General features: G+C 45.2%; 1 protein-coding gene across 6 annotated transcripts in view; it reads left to right on the forward strand.

The window, feature by feature from the left end:
* Positions 1-20,245, forward strand: part of CNTLN (centlein) — a 307,481-nt gene that overhangs the window by 186,684 nt on the left and 100,552 nt on the right. The gene's annotated exons all lie outside the window — the stretch shown is intronic.

The following is a 20,245-nucleotide window of genomic DNA, read 5'->3' on the forward strand; positions in this document are numbered from 1 at the left end:
AGAGAAAAAACCAATGCCCCGTCACCAAGTTCTTCCCTCCGGCGCAACGCCAGGTTGAGATCAGCCCCGAGGAGCAAGATGGCGCCGGAGAAGACCCAGAGCACGAGGCGCGCAGCGGCCGACACAGCCCGACTGACTCGGACCCCCCCGTCCTAAATAAAGACTTTTTTGATGCTCTAATCACCAAAATGAGGAGGGGAGTACAGGAGGACACGGAAAAGGCCCTCCAAACCATCCGGGCAGAGGTGGAAGCACTGACGGAGCGGACGGAAGATCTGGAGGTGAAGATGGAGGGAATCTCAAACGAACAGGCTGAGACCCACGAGGAAGTACTGAGATGCGGAGAGGCGATCCGACACATACAAGACAAACTAGAAGACATGGAGAACAGAGAGCGGAGGCAGAACATCCGCCTCAAAAATATTCCTGAATCCATCACCCATGAAGAACTCCAACCATACCTCCGCAGACTCTTCCTGCAGCTCGTCCCTGATCTCTCAGAACATGACCTACATACAGATCGCGCCCACAGAGCCCTGGCCCAGAAATCAGCGGACCCAAACCGTCACAGAGATGTGGTGCTGAGAATGCACGCATACTCTGCTAAAGACCGCATCATGTCAGCGGCTAGAGAAGTGAGGACTGTGACTATGGATGGAGTGCAAATTCAACTCTATAACGATCTCTCCCAATTGACAATAAATAAAAGAAACGCACTGCGCCCACTCACCTCCTACCTCAGGGACCAGGGGGTAAAGTACCGCTGGGGATTCCCCTTCAAACTAGTGGTTCTGCGCAATGGCCGCCACCACACAGTAACAACCCCTGAAGACGCCAAGAACTTCCTGAAAGCGTTAGGAATCCCTCTCCCACCGCAGAAGAGCAACCGCCCCAGCACTGAAGAGACGCCGGAGACGACCCTCCAAGAAGCCCCCCGCACATCGGAAAGATTGGCGAGCCAACGCCTCCGGTGAACCCCGATGAGCCAGCCAGCTGTGAGGCCCAAGGAAACCACACGCGGCCCCTGCAGTCATCCCACGCAGTTCCAGAGGCCCTAAAGACCACAGTATACACCCAGCATAAGAATCCGTAATAAACAAAATATTCCCCTGGACCCGAGTCCCCCTAGACTACACCCCACGAAATTACCTTCCCCTTCCCTCCCCCCCCAATTCCCCACCCCCCCCTCCTATTCCCCCCCCCAACCCTACCCCCCCCCCTCCCCTTGCCAGTACCTCCCCATATTCCTCCCACCCTAACCCCCCCCTAACCCTCCCCTCCCCCCCCCCCCCCACACACGTTAAATGCCCACTTACCTTCACCGCCCCCACCTGAGACCGAGGGGAACCAGGACCCCGCTCGGGGTGTCTCGGACAGCAACGAGAGGAATCGGCAACCAAGCTGCTCCTCTCCGGGCGCGGTCCTATCGAGTCACTCACGTGCTCCGGAGCTGCACCATCAGAGACACAGACACCAGAGCCGCGGACCTGCTGCTGCTCTCCCCCATAAGCATGCCCGGTTGGCGCTCCCGATGGACAAGAGATGCCCAAGATCCCCAACCTAAGGAGCCCACACACCAGGACATCAGGCCCAGAGACCCCACATACGGACTCAGCACCCCGCGATCCGCCCCCGGGAGCAACCTCCACCCCCCCCTCCCTTCCCGCAAGTGGCAGGTTGTATGAACAAAAATCCTCCCCCCCCCACCCCCCCTCTTCCCTCTCCCATCCCTATGGCAAAGATGCTGTACCCCGATATCCCCCAAAGAAAGCCCCACTTCTCCAGCCTACCGCGCTCCCCCCGAACTACCCCCCCACCCCTCCCCCCTTGCTGTCAATCCGAAAATTACATATGTCCAAGGCCTTGAATCAACTGAGCACCCCTACCGGGGCTCACCCCCAGAATCATAGGGCCCCCCAATTGAACCCGCAAGTGTATGCCCCCCCCCCCCTGAATCCCCCTGCCCCCCCCTCAATCCCCACCCCTCTCCACCCCATACATTCCCCCCCCCGCCACCTCCCCCTACCCCTCCCCCCCCCCCCGGATCTGAGCCGGTGTGGCACTGGATACTTCAGCCCACTTCACAACAGCTGACACACTATAAAAACCTCAGCTATTCACCTCCAAACACCCCCCCCAGACCAAAACTAAGCCCCCTCCAGAGGCAAGTCCCAAACACTCGAATAAGCCAGATGTCCCCCCTCCTCCCCCCCCCCCATTTTTTCTCTTCCTACCCTCCCCCCCACTAGTCAAAGTAAACACCAAGTTATACTGCCCCCCAAAAGATCTCCCCACCCCCCTCCCTGCCGCGGACAGCTTCCCCCCCCCCTCCCTGACCTGCCCCCCCCCCACAAGATCAGAGATCCGGACTATGTTTACCCAATATGTATAGATATATGCCAATGTATAAATAACTATTGATGTTCTAATTTAAAATGGAGCTATATAAGGGATCTCTCGCTCTAAGAACGTGATTCCGTCTGAGTGCAATGTATAAATTCCTTACTGAACTCTGGTATACCATGTGCTCCCCCTCCCCCCCTCCCCTACCCCAGTATGCCCCCCTCCCCCCCCCCCCAGAGAAGTAACGATCTATGTTATGCTAAATTGTAGTGCTATATACCAATGTTTGAACGCATCCCAATGAGCAGTTGATACCAGCAAAACGCAAGGGAAACCTAGGCTTATGATGAGAACTCCCCCCGAGAACAAGGTTTTAACCCCCTGCTAACTATGTGTATACTATATGCTAGCCCCCCCCTTGTCCCCTCCAGGGGAACCTACACTGTTATAAACCAATGTTTAAAGGTGTTCCATTGTTGCAATTTGACAATAGCAGAATACAAGGGAAGCCTCAGCCATAGACTGGGACTCCCCCCGAGAGCAAGGTTTAACCTATATGCCACCTATGTGTACTCCGCACGCCCCCCCCCTCCCGCCCCCACCCTATTCCCAGATACCCCCCTCCCCCCCCCCCTACCTTACCAGATGCCCCCCGCCCCCCCCCCCTATCCCCCCCCCCCTATCCCCTCCCCCCCCCCATCCCCTCCCCCCCCCCCTATCCCCTCCCCCCCCCATCCCCTCCCCCCCCTCTCCCTCACCCCCCACCCCTCCCCCCCTATCCCCTCCCCCCTATCCCCTCTCCCTCACCCCCCCCTCCCCCCCCCTCCCCCCCCCCACCCCCCCTCCCCCCCCCTCCCCCCCCCTCCCCCCCCTCCCCCCCCCTCCCCCCCCCCCTCCCCCCCCTCCCCCCCCCCCTCCCCCCCCTGCCCCTACCTCCCTCCCCCCCTCCCCCCCCCCACCCCTACCTCCCTCCCCCCCCCACCCCTACCCCACCCCACCCCTCCCTCCCCCCAACCCTCCCCCCCCTCTCCCCCCCTCCCTCACCCCCCCCCTTGCCCCCCCCCCCATCGACCCCCCCCACCCCTCCCCCCTCCCCAACACCCCCCGTCCCCCCCCCTCCCCTCCCCCCCCTCCACCCCCCTTCCTCCCTCCTCCCCCCCCCACCCCCCCCCGGAACTCACAAAGAACACACAGACAAGGACTTAACATAAGGGGAAAAAAAACAATGTTTACTAAAGATGTAAAAGATTATCTATGGCCCAAACCAAAGGAGAGTAAGGCCTCCATAATCCAGAGGTGCCCTTCCTTACTAGGGACCCCCCCCCCCCCCCATAAGCAATGGGGTGGGGGTGCTGGACCCTTCTTTCTGGCTACGGTCCGTGAGTGACGCCCCGAAAGTTCTCCCAGGGTTTTTTTTACACCCCATCCCCTTGACATCAAAATGTCAAGAGGAACCTTTTTCGGGCTCCAAGACAGCCCATTCTCTTTCTTGTCCTCCTGTGTCCTCCCCCCCCCCCCCCACCTCTCCCCCACCACCCCACCCTCCCCCCGTCGACCTCCACCCAATACCCCTTGTGGGACCACTAAAGACTACCCCCCACATACCCAACCAGACACACGAACCAACCCTGACATGGGAACAATTCAGGGACAGGGGCTTATCCCCGAGACCCCCCCTCCACACTGATGGCGTCGATCAAAATTATTTCCCTGAATGTCAAAGGCCTTAATTCGGTTCGCAAACGCAAACTAGCCCTTCAAGAATTTAAAAAAACTAAAGGGGATATAATTTGTATCCAAGAAACCCATTATAACAATGTAGACCCGCCAAACACATTTAAACACGTGTACCCCCAAGCGTTTTTCGCTTCCTCCCCCAGCAAGAAAAGAGGGGTGGCCGTCCTGATTAAAAACAACATACCATTTGCCCTGACGACGGTAACTAAAGACCCCGAGGGACGGTACATACTCCTCCAAGGTACGCTCTCAGGCTCCCCCTTAGCCATCCTAAATATTTACGCCCCAAACGCCAACCAAACCCAATTCCTACAGAACCTCCTTAGCACCCTCGACCAACCGACGCTCTCTTCCCTTCTCCTAGTCGGAGACGTAAATATGGTACTTAACCCAGCCCATGACAGATCAGGCCAAACTACTGCCCCATATTCCATCCAACTACAGACAAAAGCCCAAAAATTTCAAGATATCCTCGGGGAGTACTCTCTGACAGATATTTGGCGAGCCCAGCACGTGGGTCAGCGAGACTACTCTTTCTACTCAACCCCCCATCAGTCTTACTCGAGGATCGACTATTTTCTGGGCACCAATAATGTACTCCAGGCATCCTCCCACTCCGAAATAGGCCCAATAACGTGGTCTGACCATGCCCCTATCGTACTCACCCTCTCTCTGCCTTTCGTCAAGTCCTTAACATACAATTGGAAACTCGACGACTCGCTTCTCAACGATCCACTAGTAGTCAAAACAGTGAAACAAAAACTGATCACCTTCTTCCAAATAAACAAAGGTTCAGTGCCCTCAGCAGCAACTCTGTGGGAGGCCCACAAAGCCACCATCAGAGGGGAACTTATATCAATAGCCTCCTACAAGAGGAAACTTAAACAGAGAGCCCAGAAGGAACTCACGGATAAAATCCTAGCGCTAGAGCGCTCACACAAACAATCCTTATCAAAAAAGGTGTTCAGAACACTCGAGAAAGCGAGATCCGACCTAAAAGTGCTGCAACTTGACGAGGTAGAGAGAGCCCTGAAATGGACCAAACAGCGGTTCTACGATAGGGGCAACAAAGCGGACAAACTTCTGGCCTCCAAATTAAGAGGCTTGAGGACAAAGTCCCAGATCACAAAGATCAGGACTAAAAGCGGCCTAGTCTCCTATAACGAGAAGGACATCGCGAATGAATTCGCAGAGTTCTACACAGATCTTTACAATCTCCACCCAACTAGCATGCCAAAAGATATCGCCAAAAATACATCCGACTATCTAACCAAATGCAACCTCCCATCCCTCACTCAGGAAGAACTCGAGTTCTTAAACAAGAAAATAACTCTAGAGGAACTAAAAAAAGCGATATCCTCACTTAAATTAGCTAAAACACCCGGTCCCGACGGATTTTCCAACGGGTACTATAAAAAATTTGTAGGCCCCCTGTCCCGCCACCTCCTAGAAATGTACAACTCCTTTATGCAAGACCAACAGATCCCAGACACTATGTCGGCAGCCAATCTGGCTATTATTCATAAAGAGGGCAGAGACCCCCTTCAATGCGGCAGCTACCGCCCAATATCCCTCCTAAACTCTGACCTCAAACTTTTCAGCAAAATCCTAGCAAACAGGCTGAATCCTATTCTCCCAAGGCTAATTCATATAGACCAGGTGGGATTTGTGTCAGGAAGACAGGCCTCTGACAACACCCGCAAAATTATTGATATTATAGACCACGTGCACCTCAAACAATCCCAGGCCCTGATACTAAGTCTCGACGCGGAGAAGGCCTTTGACCGCATCAGATGGTCCTATCTAGACCAAACGATGCGCCAATTCGGCTTCTCCGGACCATTTCTTGCCGGCGTCCGGGCCCTCTATACTAATCCAACAGCCCTACTAAAACTTCCAGGAGGCCGCTCCAACCCAATAAAAATACAAAACGGCACCAGACAAGGCTGCCCCCTCTCCCCTTTACTATTCGCCCTATCCATAGAGCCCCTGGCCGCCCGAATTCGAACTGAACCCACTATTAAAGGTATCCCAATCGGAGACAGGGAATACAAAATATCCCTGTTCGCCGACGACATAATTCTCACTCTGTCAGACCCCCTCACCTCCCTCCCTAACTTAGAAAAACTCCTTGACGAATTTGGCCAACTATCAGACTATAAAGTCAATACTGACAAGTCAGAGGCGCTTAGCATCTCCCTCCCGAACCCCGTATGGTCAGCCCTACAACAGAAATTTAAATATAAATGGAACACCTCCCACATCAAATACCTCGGAATCAAAATAGCAAGTTCATATAACTCGCTGTATCAAATTAACTACCCCCCCCTCTTCCGCCAGATCTTAAAAGATCTTGAGACCTGGCTATCCCACCAGATCTCCTGGTTCGGAAGGATAGTATCCACCAAAATGAACATCCTACCCCGCTTGCTCTACTTCTTTCAGACCCTCCCCGTCCCTGTCCCACTAGCAGAACTGAGGAATATTCAGGCCCATATATTAAGATTTATATGGCAACAACGTAGAGCCAGGGTCCCACGATCGGTCCTATTAGCCTCGAGGTCGAGAGGGGGCCTGGGGGCCCCGGACATACTCCGATACTACCTTTCGGCCCAACTGAGGCAGGCGGTAGTATGGAAAAGTTCCCCCGCCACCAATTGCTGGCTGGAGATCGAGACACACCACGCTTTCCCGAACCCCCTCCCGACCCTACTGTGGTCCCCAGCTCTCAAAAACAGGAAATCGCTGAGACTAGGTCTCGGGGCAATGAGATGCACGAGGTCGACATGGTTAAAAACCAAAGGGAAATATGGCCTAGCTTCAACCCCCTCTCAACTGACCCCCTTATTCGGGAACCCGGACTTCCCACCCGGATGCGCCCGATCCCAATTCAGCCAATTTCAAGGCTTAAACATCAGAGTGGTTGCGGATTTGCTGGAAAAAGACGAGGCCATGTCCCTCCCGGAATTAAGAACCACATTCGCGTCCCCCAACTTGCCCATTTTCCAATACCTCCAGATCCGACATTTCCTAAGAACCCAATCCCCTACTCTCAAGTTCCCGCCGCGTTCTAGATTCGAGACCCTCTGCCTCAAAGGCGAATACCAAAAGGGCCTCATATCAGAGATTTATAAAACGCTCGAAGCATCTCAGCCCCCCCCTAACCACCTATATATGCAGAAATGGAATGAAGACCTAAACACCAACTTGGACCTTGAGGATTGGGAGGATATTTGGGAAGCAGCCACCAAAACCTCAATTTGTTCCGTCACAAAAGAAAACATCTATAAAATATTATTCCACTGGTACCTGACCCCGAGTAGACTGAGCCAAATCTACCCAGGCACTTCAGACGAATGCTGGAGAGGTTGTGGTCAAAGGGGGGACATGCCCCATATTTGGTGGACATGTCCGGAGATCCAAAGATTCTGGTCCCGGATCCAGGGCCTCCTGACCGAGACCCTGGATATAGAAATACCCCTGGACCCGCTGACCTACGTGCTGGGAAAACCAATTGACGACCTCCCTGCCCCGGCGACCAGACTCGCGGCGGCAATGCTGACAGCTGCGAGATGCTGTGTCGCGGCGGCATGGAAGAAAATTAAAGCCCCCTCCAGAAGAACTGTGATAACAAGAATAGACGGAATTATGAGCATGGAAAAACTGACGGCAATGTTAAAGCAAAAAAACCCACAATTTTACTCTACCTGGGAACCCTGGATAGGACTATCAACCCCCACATAAACCCCTTAGCTACTCCTCTCCCCCCCCCCCCTACGGCCGACGAACCCTAACCCCCTCCCCCCTCTCTTCCTGAAGTCGTTCCCAACTATCCACCTTTCCTTCGTCTCCCCCTCTCTTTTTCACTATTGAAAGAAGGAAAAAGGGTTTATTGTGTGTCATTTACCTTTTCTATGCCATGTACATGCACTGCGCCGTATTTACAAGTTGGCCTGTGAGCCAGTGTCGATATTATGTACCCCTGCGATGTATGACACCAATAAAGGAAAAATATTTACAAAAAAAAAAAAAAAACACCACGTTAACTTGTCAATCTAGAGCCAGATGTGACCATGTAGAGGTCACAAATTGCATATTTTACATATAAATGTTTTCAACAATATCCTATAAGTCCTTTGTGTGGAGCATGAAGAAGCACATGGTCCCAAAACATGTTTGACCCACGTCTTATAGAATAAAAAATAAAATGATAAACATCTTCTGGTTCCCACCTGTTAATGTTTGGGAACTAGATACAACTCTGAGTGAATGAGTATAACTATAACATAATGTATGACAATTGCTCAGATGGTATCTCTCATTCACATCATAGATACATTAGGTCATAAAAATGCATGACGCCATGATGGCAGCCGCCGATAATGAGCACAAAAGTGGGGTGGATGTGTAAGTATTTATACTCTTGATAAAGGCGATCTTAAGGCCGAAACATCGATTCTCATTTACTAGGGTGTCAGCCTGTTATTTTTTCGGTAAGGTATTAACTTTTGTACTGTATTTGAATGTTTAAAATATTACTCTGTACATGTTGTATGCATATATGTATGATCATTTGAGTACTGTAGACTGTAATCTTACTACAATATGTCATTTAGATTGAATACAGTACATTTCTCAATTTTTTAATATCCCTGCTGTTGTCTTTGTATTTTTTTATGACCGAACTGCTCATTTTGTGGGTTATTCATGGCCTACGTTTTATGTAATTTCAATAAGAAATAATCTGTTTGGGGTGCTGATTAACCTGCAATAGTGCTGATCTGGACACTAGAGCATTGACCTCCATGAAATTGCAATAGTTTATTTGTTATGGACCAACTTAGCGATCCCTAAACATCCATCCCAGAAGGCTGTAGGTACCGACATGGCAAAGGAGGACACAAGGAAGGTCAACAAAACCAAAGTACGGTACCGTGTTTTTTTTAATTACGAGAACACGTAAAATTACTAGACCCCAGGCTACAAGGCTGTATAAAAGTTTATCTACCATTCCTGCTTTAACCCCTTTGAATGCTGGAGGGGACCACACCACCACACCACCAGAGTGCCACAGCCTCTTCAGCACTCGCGATTTGTTACCGCTTCATCGCTGATGACTGAATGGAAGGTGGAAGCCATGGTGGAACCCTTGGAAAGGTCATTTCGGTATTCAGCGTGGTTACTGTGGAAGCGGTCTTGCTAGTTGTGCTCTGCTGCTCCTGGCTTCGATACTACGCAGCATCAATATCCGGAATTTCCATTATAAGACTAATGTTACTTACTAATTTGTAAATTTTGGATATTGGCTTTTACTGGTATAAATATTACTATATGTTTACCTTGGTGCGCTTTGTCTCCTTTTAATTTTTATAGATAAACACAATAGCTGATATGCATTAATTCAGGAGACTGAAAGACAAGAACAACATTTTTGTGTCATGATTTTTGTGTTCAATTTGTTCATTTAAATCTGATTGAATCTTTCTAAGGAAACAATGTACATTAGCAAATTGTTTAATTGTTTTTACCCACTATGTGGGACTTCCCCTTTGAAAATATATAACATCAAGGAAATGGGATGTTCCATGGTCCCATAGCACAGTTTTTATTTCCAGGTTTTGTTGGTAGCAACATACTCTCACTTCACATACAGATCATTGAGTGATCTCCACAAGATAGTTTTGTTTGTAGTGTGAGGATCAGCGTAAGGCCCGCACCCGTCATGCATCTCGCGACGTCACCAATGACGTGTGACTGCCACAACCTGCCTCCAGGCACCGCGCTGTTGGAAGGGCAGATACCGCAGTGACCGTCCACTGGCACCGCCCCGTGACACATCCTGCGACGTCACAGGTGACGCACGTCAGCCACAGCCTGCGCGCAGGCGCTGCCCCGCGAGGAAGACTGACACCGTGGGGACCACCTCCAGGTCCCGCCTCTGTGACGACAGGGGCAGGGCACAGCGTACGCGGAATACGTGCAGACGCCTTGCGGTCACAGGCACTCAAAGGGTTAACAGGATCACTTATTCCACTGCTGCTACGGGCTCCGCCCCTTCATATCACTATACAGCATACCGAGGATGCTCACTCCCTGCAGCCTTCCCATTGGCTCTCTCTACTTTATATGCTCAGCCAGCCCCTTGGCAAATTGGCTGAGCATAAACTTTCTTGTGTGCTTACCTCCTTGCTTCCTGTTGCTTGCCTTGTTCCTGCTTTGTATTTTTGACCTCAGCTTGTACCCGGACTCCTGACTTCTCTGATCCCTGGACCACGGCTACGGATTCGACTACTCTTCTCTCTCTACTCCTGGACTCTGGCACCGCATCAACGACTATCCGACCTTCTCCTCTCCCTGACCACGGCAAGTACCTAGACCATTCTGACCTCTCTTACCCTGACCCAGCTACACGACTACCACTCTGCACTTCGGACGTGCTTGCTCGGTTGTTGGTCGGTGGCTATCAATATCCCCACTTAAGCCTCGAGGTCCCGCCTTGTTTGTGGTGAGCACTCGCGACTGAATGCAAACAAAAATGTTTATTAATATTACTAAAATTCTGTTACTTATGTTCTGTTAAGATCTTGTTGATATGTACAGTATATGGCCATTTCCATTTCGAGCAACATCAAATGAAATGATTTGTGAAGAGGCACACACTATTTTACTGGACATACCCATAGTAAAGGTTCAGTACTTTATAATGTGTATTTTATTAGTTTTTTAAACAGTACATATAAAAGATCTGTAATCGCATGTGTGTGCACGAGCGCACGTGTAGGCAGGCTGTGTGCTTGAGCTTCAACTAAAAAAGTACCATCAAAAGAACAAGAAAGATAATATACTACTATGAAAATACTGGCTGTGTTCTCTTAAATGATCTGTAAGGTGCCTTACGAATCTAGTACCAGTTGGCAAATATGGCCCTTCGTTTCATTTTGCAACAGTATGTGACCAAACGACAATCTACAAATTATTTACAAAATATTGAAAAAACAAATTTACCATGACCAAAGCAAGGATAGGCATGGAGTTGTTGGCTCAGAGTTATGGCTTGCAGTCAGTCATATTGTTGAATGGTAATCTTTTTATATTCTACGTTACATTAAAAAAATCATTATTTTGGTCTCTTCTTTATACATAGAATTAAGCGGGCTCTTGTTGGTCAAGAACACTTATCAGTTTTGTTGTAAATGTGACACTGGTTTATATTGTATTTGTTTTTTTTTTTATATATCAACAATTAGCAGAAGTACTCTGTCTCTGAATGTTTCATAAGTTTATTTAAATATAGTGGATGCGTGTGGGTAGAAGAAATGGTAAACAGCTGAATAACTTGCAAGAATAATAATGAAGACCTCTTCCCTTCAGTAGAAAATACAGGCATACCCCGCATTAACGTACGCAATGGGACCGGAGCATGTATGTAAAGCGAAAATGTACTTAAAGTGAAGCACTACCTTTTTCCCACTTATCGATGCATGTACTGTACTGCAATCGTCCTATACGGGCATAACTGATGTAAATAACGCATGTGTAACAGGCTCTATAGTCTCCCCGCTTGCGCACAGCTTCGGTACAGGTTGGGAGACGGTATTGCTGTTCAGGACATGCTGACAGGCGCATGCGCGAGCTGCTGTTTGCCTATTGAACGATATGTACTTACTCGCGAGTGTACTTAAAGTGAGTGTCCTTAAACCAGGTTATGCCTGTATGGTTAGCTAGGTAGTGATTAACGGCAGGGGTAAAGGTCCAGTGGGAGAAGAGTTTAAACAAGTGCAAGAAGGTCACTAGAAAAAGGCTGCAGTCGCTAAAAGACAATGAAAAAAAAAAACTATCTGGTTTGGTCACTTTAAAGCGTTTACCAGAGGAAATGGCAGGACTTGGCAAGAACATGAATGTAGTAGACACAAATTTCCTAAAGTTCAATGTACATTCATGGCATGCGTGAAAAGGATGGTGAAAGTATTTCAAGTGTACAGTAGGTTGAGATGCTGGAGGGACATTTTCAAGGAGAGAAAGATTGCTTCAAATGCCGGATTAAAGTTTAAACATCAGTATAAAAAAAAGATACAAGGTATACTGAGAACTTCTTTAGAAGTAAATCTGAAATATCTTAATAACACAGTTTGACAAGATAAAATATAAAAAGTTTGAGTACATTTAACCGTTGTAAGTATCTATTTCAATATCTTTGTACTGTATACATTAAACAAGCTGGTAAAAAATATTGCAAGTACATTTTTATTCCGCAGATCTGTAGATTCCAGTAATGGTTAACTGCCATGTGGAGAACACTTTAAAGGAATATCTGCAAATCAGCTTAATGATGCGTTACAACTCAGCACAGGCTTCACTTGATCGGCTGTATATCCCCTTGCTTTCTTTGCTTCTTAATCTCTTGCTTTACTTTTGTCTGCCACACGTGGTCTGAGGATTCTGTTGGTGTAATTGGACTACTCAGGAATATTGAACCGTATGGCTTTGACATGAGCCAGAAGATTGAATATGCAAAATACTACATTTCAATGGAATGAATAGTGAAATATATTTCAAGAGCCTTACTTCCTTAAACCAAGTACAGTTTATGTGCAAAATGTCCCAGGCAGAAACACTAGCCATTTTATAAGAACATCTGTTCATAGCCATGGTTTAATTCTACAGAGAACCAGTAAAAAAGCTTGTATTAAACATGACCACCCAATTAGTATATATTTTTTTTCACCGCGGTTGTCCTTGAGGCATAACTGTACAAACGGGCATCATTTTCTATTCCTTTTCTTACTGAGAAGAGAAGAACTGTTTGTGTCTGTCATTCAACATGTACCAAGGGAGAAGATGTGAAAGGTTATGACAATACAAATGCACCTGTGTAGTGCACTTCGATCTAATCTTCAACACCAACACAAACCTGTGTGTATATTAGATGTTTATTCAAGTTAGGTATTTGCAGGCCCGTCCCTAGGGTATGTGCTACCCTTAGGCAAGTACTATTAAGAACGATGCTCTCTCCGCCCCCCACCAATTCCTCCGGAGCTGAACTCTGTTATTTTCAGCTACGGGACTCCCTGTTTCCTGAGATGCCGGATGATGGTTTGGCCTATCCCATAAGCCTCTCTTGCATTCCCAGTAAAATCAACCCCACACTGATGAGACCCATCAAGGTCGAAACAGCTGTCTGTGGGTGGTTTTCTGGGTATGCACCTTAACCCTGGCTGTGCTCGAAGCTGTGACCATGCAGCAAGCTTAAGCCTATAGGGAACCATGTTAAAAATGGTTATTGAGGCAAAAAGTGACACTGTGTGCTCATTTGCATGTCATTTCACAGAATCCCTTGCTGCAGTGGAAGTGCTGTATGCTGGGTGATAATGGGGAAAGGCGGGGTTGCAGACCTGCCTAAGACATGCAGATGAGCATACAGCTATATTTGCATATTTGCTTTCCTGTGGAGGGTTTTTGTCACTTTTTTTACTCACCATAACTTAACTCAGTATTATATATATATATATATATATATATATATATATATATATATATATATATATATATATATATATATATATATATATATATACAAAAACACAGAAAAAACAGGCGCACTCATAGCGTAAAATTGTATAACAATAAATTTATGGAATAAGGGATAAAAATACACACTTACAAACAGAGCTGAATAAAATGCATTTTTGAGTACAACTCAGCCCATTCAGACGCAGGAACTCAAAGAGGAGGACTTCGGTGTGATGTCCGCGGTGTGTCTTGCCACAATAGCCCCTCTATGTCCCAGCAGGGACCGAAAGCCACGAGGGACGCCGCCTTCCCCTTGCTCCGGCGCTACACAGAGCATACACTGAATCAAATCTCGCGTGAGCTCGATGACGTCAGCGAGGTTTCAGCCGGAGAGAGTTCACAATGTAAACAGGAACTTGAATGTCTGAATGGCTGGTAGCAAAATGCTAGCAACGCAGCAAAAGTGCAATATATGCAGATGAGTGTCAGTATAAAATATACAAACTGGACAGTAGGCTCCACAGCAATCTCTACGCGTTTCGTCTCGAACGAGACTTCATCAGGAGATACTAGCATAGGCATTATGCACAGTTATATAGTACATAAGACCAATCAGAGCATAGAAGACAGAGGATTAGTAATGAGATACACATGATGATAATAGGGTTGGATTAACCCCCATATATGCCAAAGCACACATAGATACGGATTCACAATTTTAATCCTAAGGACCAAATATATTATTGCATATAGTATTAAGCGCTTCAACTAGTGCATTAATTATATATCACAATTGTAAAACAAAAATTAAGCACACAAGTTAGCCAAAAAGGTTAACCAAAAAGATTAAGTAGAATGTCATTGGTAGATAACTTGCATAGTAACATATATATAATATATATAATACAAGAAACAGATGTCAATACATGGTAAACAATACCCTAAGAATAAAGAGATAGCTGAATAACCACTAAATGTAGAAGGAGATAAAATAGGTATTATAGAGACTCAGAGGGACCCAGGTGCAAAAAATAAGACAAAGGAGCTAACAAAAAAGCTGAAAATGTGTAATAAATATAATATAAAAATATATATATAAAAAAAATATATATATATATACTTAAGTTATGGTGGGTAAAAAAAGTGACAAAAACCCTCCACAGCAAGCATATAGCAAATGGAAATATTAATGTATGCTCATTTGCATGTCTTAGACAGGTTTGCAACCCCACCTTTCACCATTAGCACACAGCACACAGCACTTCCACTGCAGCAAGGGATTCTGGGAAATGACATGCAAATGGACACACAGTGTCACCTTTTGCTTCAAAACCATTTTTAACATGGTTCCCTATAGGCTTAGGAAAGAAGGATCCAGCGCTCCACGGTTTCTAAATAAAGTAAATTTATTGTGCCACACAATGTTTCGACCAATAGGTCTTTCTCCAGTGACTAGTCACTGGAGAAAGACCTATTGGTCGAAACGTTGTGTGGCACAATAAATTTAGTTTATCTAGAAAACCGTGGAGCGCTGGATCCTTCTTTCCTGAGTATACTTTGGAAATTGCCTGGCAGGTACTTCCTTGAACCAGCAGCACCGGTAAACTGTATGCTTAATTTATTTTGTGGAGTGCAGCCTAACCCCCCTTTACATTGCAATTGATTCCCTATAGGCTTAAGCTTGCTGCATGGTCACAGCTTTGAGCACAGCCAGGGTTAAGATGCATAGCCAGAAAACCCACCCACAGACAGCTGTTTCGACCTTAATGGGTCTCATCAGTGTGGGGTTGGTTAACTGGCTATGCAATGAACCAATGAGGATGGGGTTTACCATACTAGTTAAGTATACATACATACATACAGTTAGGTCCGTAAATAATTGGACACTGACACAAGTTTTGTTATAAAATAAATTCAAGTTACAGTTAACTAATGAATATGGAGTTAAAGTGCAGTCTATTAGCTTTAATTTGAGATTATTCACATCCAAATTGGAGAAAGGGTTTAGGAATTACATCTCTTTAATATGTAGCCCCCTCTTTTTCAAGGGACCAAAAGTAATTGGACAATTGACTCAAAAGCTGTTTCATGGACAGGTGTGGGCTAATCCTTCGTTATTTAATCATCAATTAAGCAGGTAAAAGGTCTGGAGTTGATTCCAGGTGTGACATTCACATTTGGAAGCTGTTGCTGTGAACCCACAACATGCGGTCAAAGGAGCTCTCAATGCAAGTGAAACAGGGCATCCTTAGGCTGCAAAAAAAAAAAGAAAATCCATCAGAGAGATAGCAGGAACATTCGGAGTGGCCACATCAACAGTTTGGTACATTCTGGGGAAAAAGAAAGCACTCGTGAGGTCTGCAACACAAAAAGGCCTGGACGTCCATGGAAGACAACAGTGGTGGATGATTGTAGGATCCTTTCCATGGTAAAGAAAAACTTCACAACATCCAGCCAAGTGAAGAATACTCTCCAGGAGGTAGGCATATCATTATTCAAGTCTACCATAAAGAGAAGACTTCACAAGAGCAAATACAGAGGGATAACCATAAGGTGCAAACCATTCATAAGCCTCAAGAATAGAAAGGCCAGATTAGATTTTGCCAAACAAAATCTAAAGAAGCCAGCCCAGTTGTGGAAGAGCATTCTTTGGACAGATGAAACTAAGATCAACCTGTACCAGAATGATGGGAAGAAAAAAAGTATGGAGAAGGCTTGGAACGGCTCATGATCCAGAGCATACCACATCATTTGTAAAACACAGGGAAGGCAGTGTGATGGCATGGGCATGCATGGCTTATAATGGCACTGGATCACTAGTGTTTATTGCTGATGTGACAGAAGTAGCCGGATGAATTCTGAAGTGTATAGGGATATATTGTCTGCTCAGATTCAGCCAAATTCAGCGAAGTTGATTGGACAGTGCTTCACTTTACAGATGGACAATGACTCAAAACATACTGCGAAAGCAACCCTGGAGTTTTTTAAGGCAAAGAAGTGGAATAATCTGCAATGGCCGAGTCAATCACCTGACCTCAACCCGATCGAGCATGCATTTCACTTGCTGAAGACAAAACTTAAGGCAGAAAGACCCACGAACGAACAACAACTGAAGACAGCTGCATTAAAGGCCTGGCAAAGCACCACAAAGGAGAAAACCCAGCGTTTGGTGATGTTCATGCGTTCCAGACTTCAAGCAGTCATTGCCTGCAAAGGATTCTTGACAAAGTATTAAAAATTAACATTTTATTTATGATTGTGTTAATTTATCCAATTACATTTGATCCCCTGAAATAAGGGGACTGTGTATGAAAATGGTTGCAATTCCTAAACGTTTCATACGATATTTTTTTTCAACCCATTAAATTAAAGCTGAAAGTCTGCACTTCTATTGCATCTCAGTTATTTCATTTCAAATCTATTGTGGTTGCGTACACAGCCAAAATTATGAAAATTGTTTCAGTGTCCAATTATTTACGGACCTAACTGTACATACATACATACACACACACACATGCACACATGCACACATGTATATATTTGTACGTAGCTCAGAAAAAAATAAGAAAAAAATTGGGGGCGCAAATGAAAAATAAACGTTATAAAGCATATATGTATTCAATAAAAAGTACAATAACACTGAACAATAAATAATTGTGCACTCAAACAAATGAAATAAAAAGGAGGTATAATCGCCAGTAAGAAAACTTTCAAGTCTCTCTCCTCCTGCATTCAATGTCAGCTGGACTGTCGTGGGACTGTGTTTCCTGGGTAACCACTGGACTCTCTTGTCTCTCGGTTGAGATACGTAGCCGCTTGGAGGATGCTGTCCCCTTTCTGCCAGCCTTCACAGCTCTTCTCCACGGCTGTCCCTGACGACCAGTGTTTTCAGTTTCCTCAGTCTTTGCGCAGTGATGCATGGTCCTCCTGGATCTGAAGTAATGAACACACAAGTGATTTGTCCCCCGTCAGCGCTACAGCTCCCAAGCAGAGATCACTTTTGGGTTACTACTGACTGCAGGTGAGAAACAGTTGACAAGAGTGGCCACAGCCTGTGCCTGCTATGCTCCTCCTCCAACGCGTTTCCCCACTTGGTGTGGATTCATCAGGGATGAGTCTGCATCTACTAATGTCTTACTATTTAAAGCATGCTCAATAATTGGATAACCAATAATAAATCAGTAATTGATTATTAGAAAAAGCCCTACATTCATGGCCAATTACAGAATGTATTGAGCTGGTTAATATAGTGTAATTAGTGTATTTCAGTGGTGCGCAAACTCCCTAACCCTTACCTGCTGCCTCCTCGGTCGCGCCACCCTCGCCTCTAATGATGCATCAAAGGATGCTGCAGGGTCACTGTACGTCACGTGACCCGCGGCGTTATTTGCCGTCACGTCTCCATGGTAACGGGCTTATTTTACGCTGCGTGGACAAGAAGCTGGTAAGCGCGGGGGCCTCTGTAACCACCGCACGGCACTCGCCCCCCAATTTGCGCACCGCTGATTTATCTTATTGTGAGATTAATACATAGTATGAAATATTTGATACAATTTTCTTTGTTAATAAAAATGTTTATACTTTTCCTTTCTGTATTTATTTGTTTAGATCAACACCCTCCCTCAGTGTACTCATAAGCTAACACAGAGTGGGGGGGGGGGAGTGGTTGTGCGTGACCCGTGGTATTCTACTAGCTATCATTGGTTAATGAAGAGATATCATAATGTTTATGCCCATGTTGCACATGTAGGATTGGGGACTGTATCTGAGATCTTCAAATAAAGGATATATAAATGAATTACATTAAAAAAATGCATAATTCCATTTTCCCTCTTGTTTACAGGATAGATCTTCTAAACTAGACAAATTGAGTTTTCACTTACATACATTTCTAAAGTGCGAGGTATAGATTGCCTTTTGATTATACTCTAAAACTAAATAGTCTATAGAGTTCATATCTATGGATAACTGAATAAATCTGACTGGATTACTAAGGACAACCGTACAAAAGTACAGTTACATATATAAATATTTTAGTTGGTTATTATATGCTCCCAGAACGAATGAGGTTATACATACAATTCCTGTGACAAACCATAGCATTTAGTTTAGTTTGATTAATTGAGTTTCCACAGAAATGCACTCGAGATCAATACTAAGAACTTAATGCGATCAGGCTTGTATATGGTCCTAAACTTTAAAGCTTTGTAAGGTGAGATGGTGCTCCTATCACATGATGCCCTTAGATAGTCCACATCTTTAAAAAAAAAAAAACTAAAAAGTTGCACTAGTTAAATATTAGTTTAGAGTTACTTAAGAGTGTACATTATATGTAAAAGCCCATTGGCGTATAAAAATACCTTAAACAATGTCAAAAATGTAACTTCAATTGGTTAAGTTTTTGATGACCATTATCCAACAACTTCATGGAATATGGTGGTACTCCCATTGCAGGTGTTAGTGCAATAATCACAATGTACCCGTGAGTATATCCATATCTAAAGGGATATAAAACATAGCTTTAAATATAATTTTAGCCAATTTCCCGTATTGTTAGTATTCTGTGAACTTTCCTGAGATTGATGTACATTGCTTAGGGCGCTGGGTGGAAGGATGGTTTTTCATGTTTCTTGCTCTTTTAAAAATAAATTCTGGCTTTTCCATCAGATTATCTTTCAGGATTGAATTATTGATCAATACATTCCAGTGTTTCTGCAAGATTTTTCTGATCGTGGCTCCCCTGTTGTGTTTAGTGATAAACAAAAACGTCACTTTCAATTCCTGATTTTTACTTTCAATCACTCCACTCACCTGCCTGTTTGATTTGATTAAACTCATGCGATCTTTCTTGTTTGCCTTTTCTAATGCCTCTACTATCACCCTTCTTTCATAACCCTTTTCAGTGAATTTATTTGAGAGGAGTCTTTCCTGTTCCTGGAAGTCCATATCATGCGTGCAATTCCTTTTCAATCTTAAGAACTGCCCGTATGAGATATTGTTCTTCCATGACTTAAGATGATTTCTATTGGAATCTAGATAACTATTACAGTCAACTTGTTTAAAAAATAATAATTTTGGTTAAGATTTTTTCTTTCTCATTAAAAAGAACAATATCTTAGTAGCCTAATGTAGCTGAATCGATGTGTAAAATTTAAATTAAGAACATTATCGATAAATCTAAAAAAAATAGAAGTCTTTTCTCTCCTCCATTCCATATGAATATTAGATCATCTATGTATCTTTTGTATAGAATAATGTCCTCAAAAAAAGGATTATTGGTCCAAATATGCATTACCTACCAATACCCCATAAAGGGGTTGGCGAAACTTGGGGCAAATTTTGTCCCCATCGCTGTCCCACAGGTTTGCTGATAAAACTTTCCCTCAAATATAAAATAATTGTTTATAAAGATAAAATCAATGCAATCTGTGATTTAAAAAAAAAATCATTTTGAATCTTCGCTTGGTAGAGAACTTTGAGGGAAAAAAAGCAGTGGCCTCAATTCCCTTTTGATGGTCTATACTCGTGTATAATGCAGACATATCGCAGGTGACCCAAGTATATTCCTCTTGCCACACTGTATCACTAAGAAGTTCCAGAAGATGCTTTGTATCTTTGAGGTGGTTTCACAATTTTCCTACATAAGGTTGTAGAT

This window comes from Ascaphus truei, chromosome 1, assembly GCF_040206685.1.
Source record: "Ascaphus truei isolate aAscTru1 chromosome 1, aAscTru1.hap1, whole genome shotgun sequence".
NCBI classification, from domain to species: domain Eukaryota; kingdom Metazoa; phylum Chordata; class Amphibia; order Anura; family Ascaphidae; genus Ascaphus; species Ascaphus truei.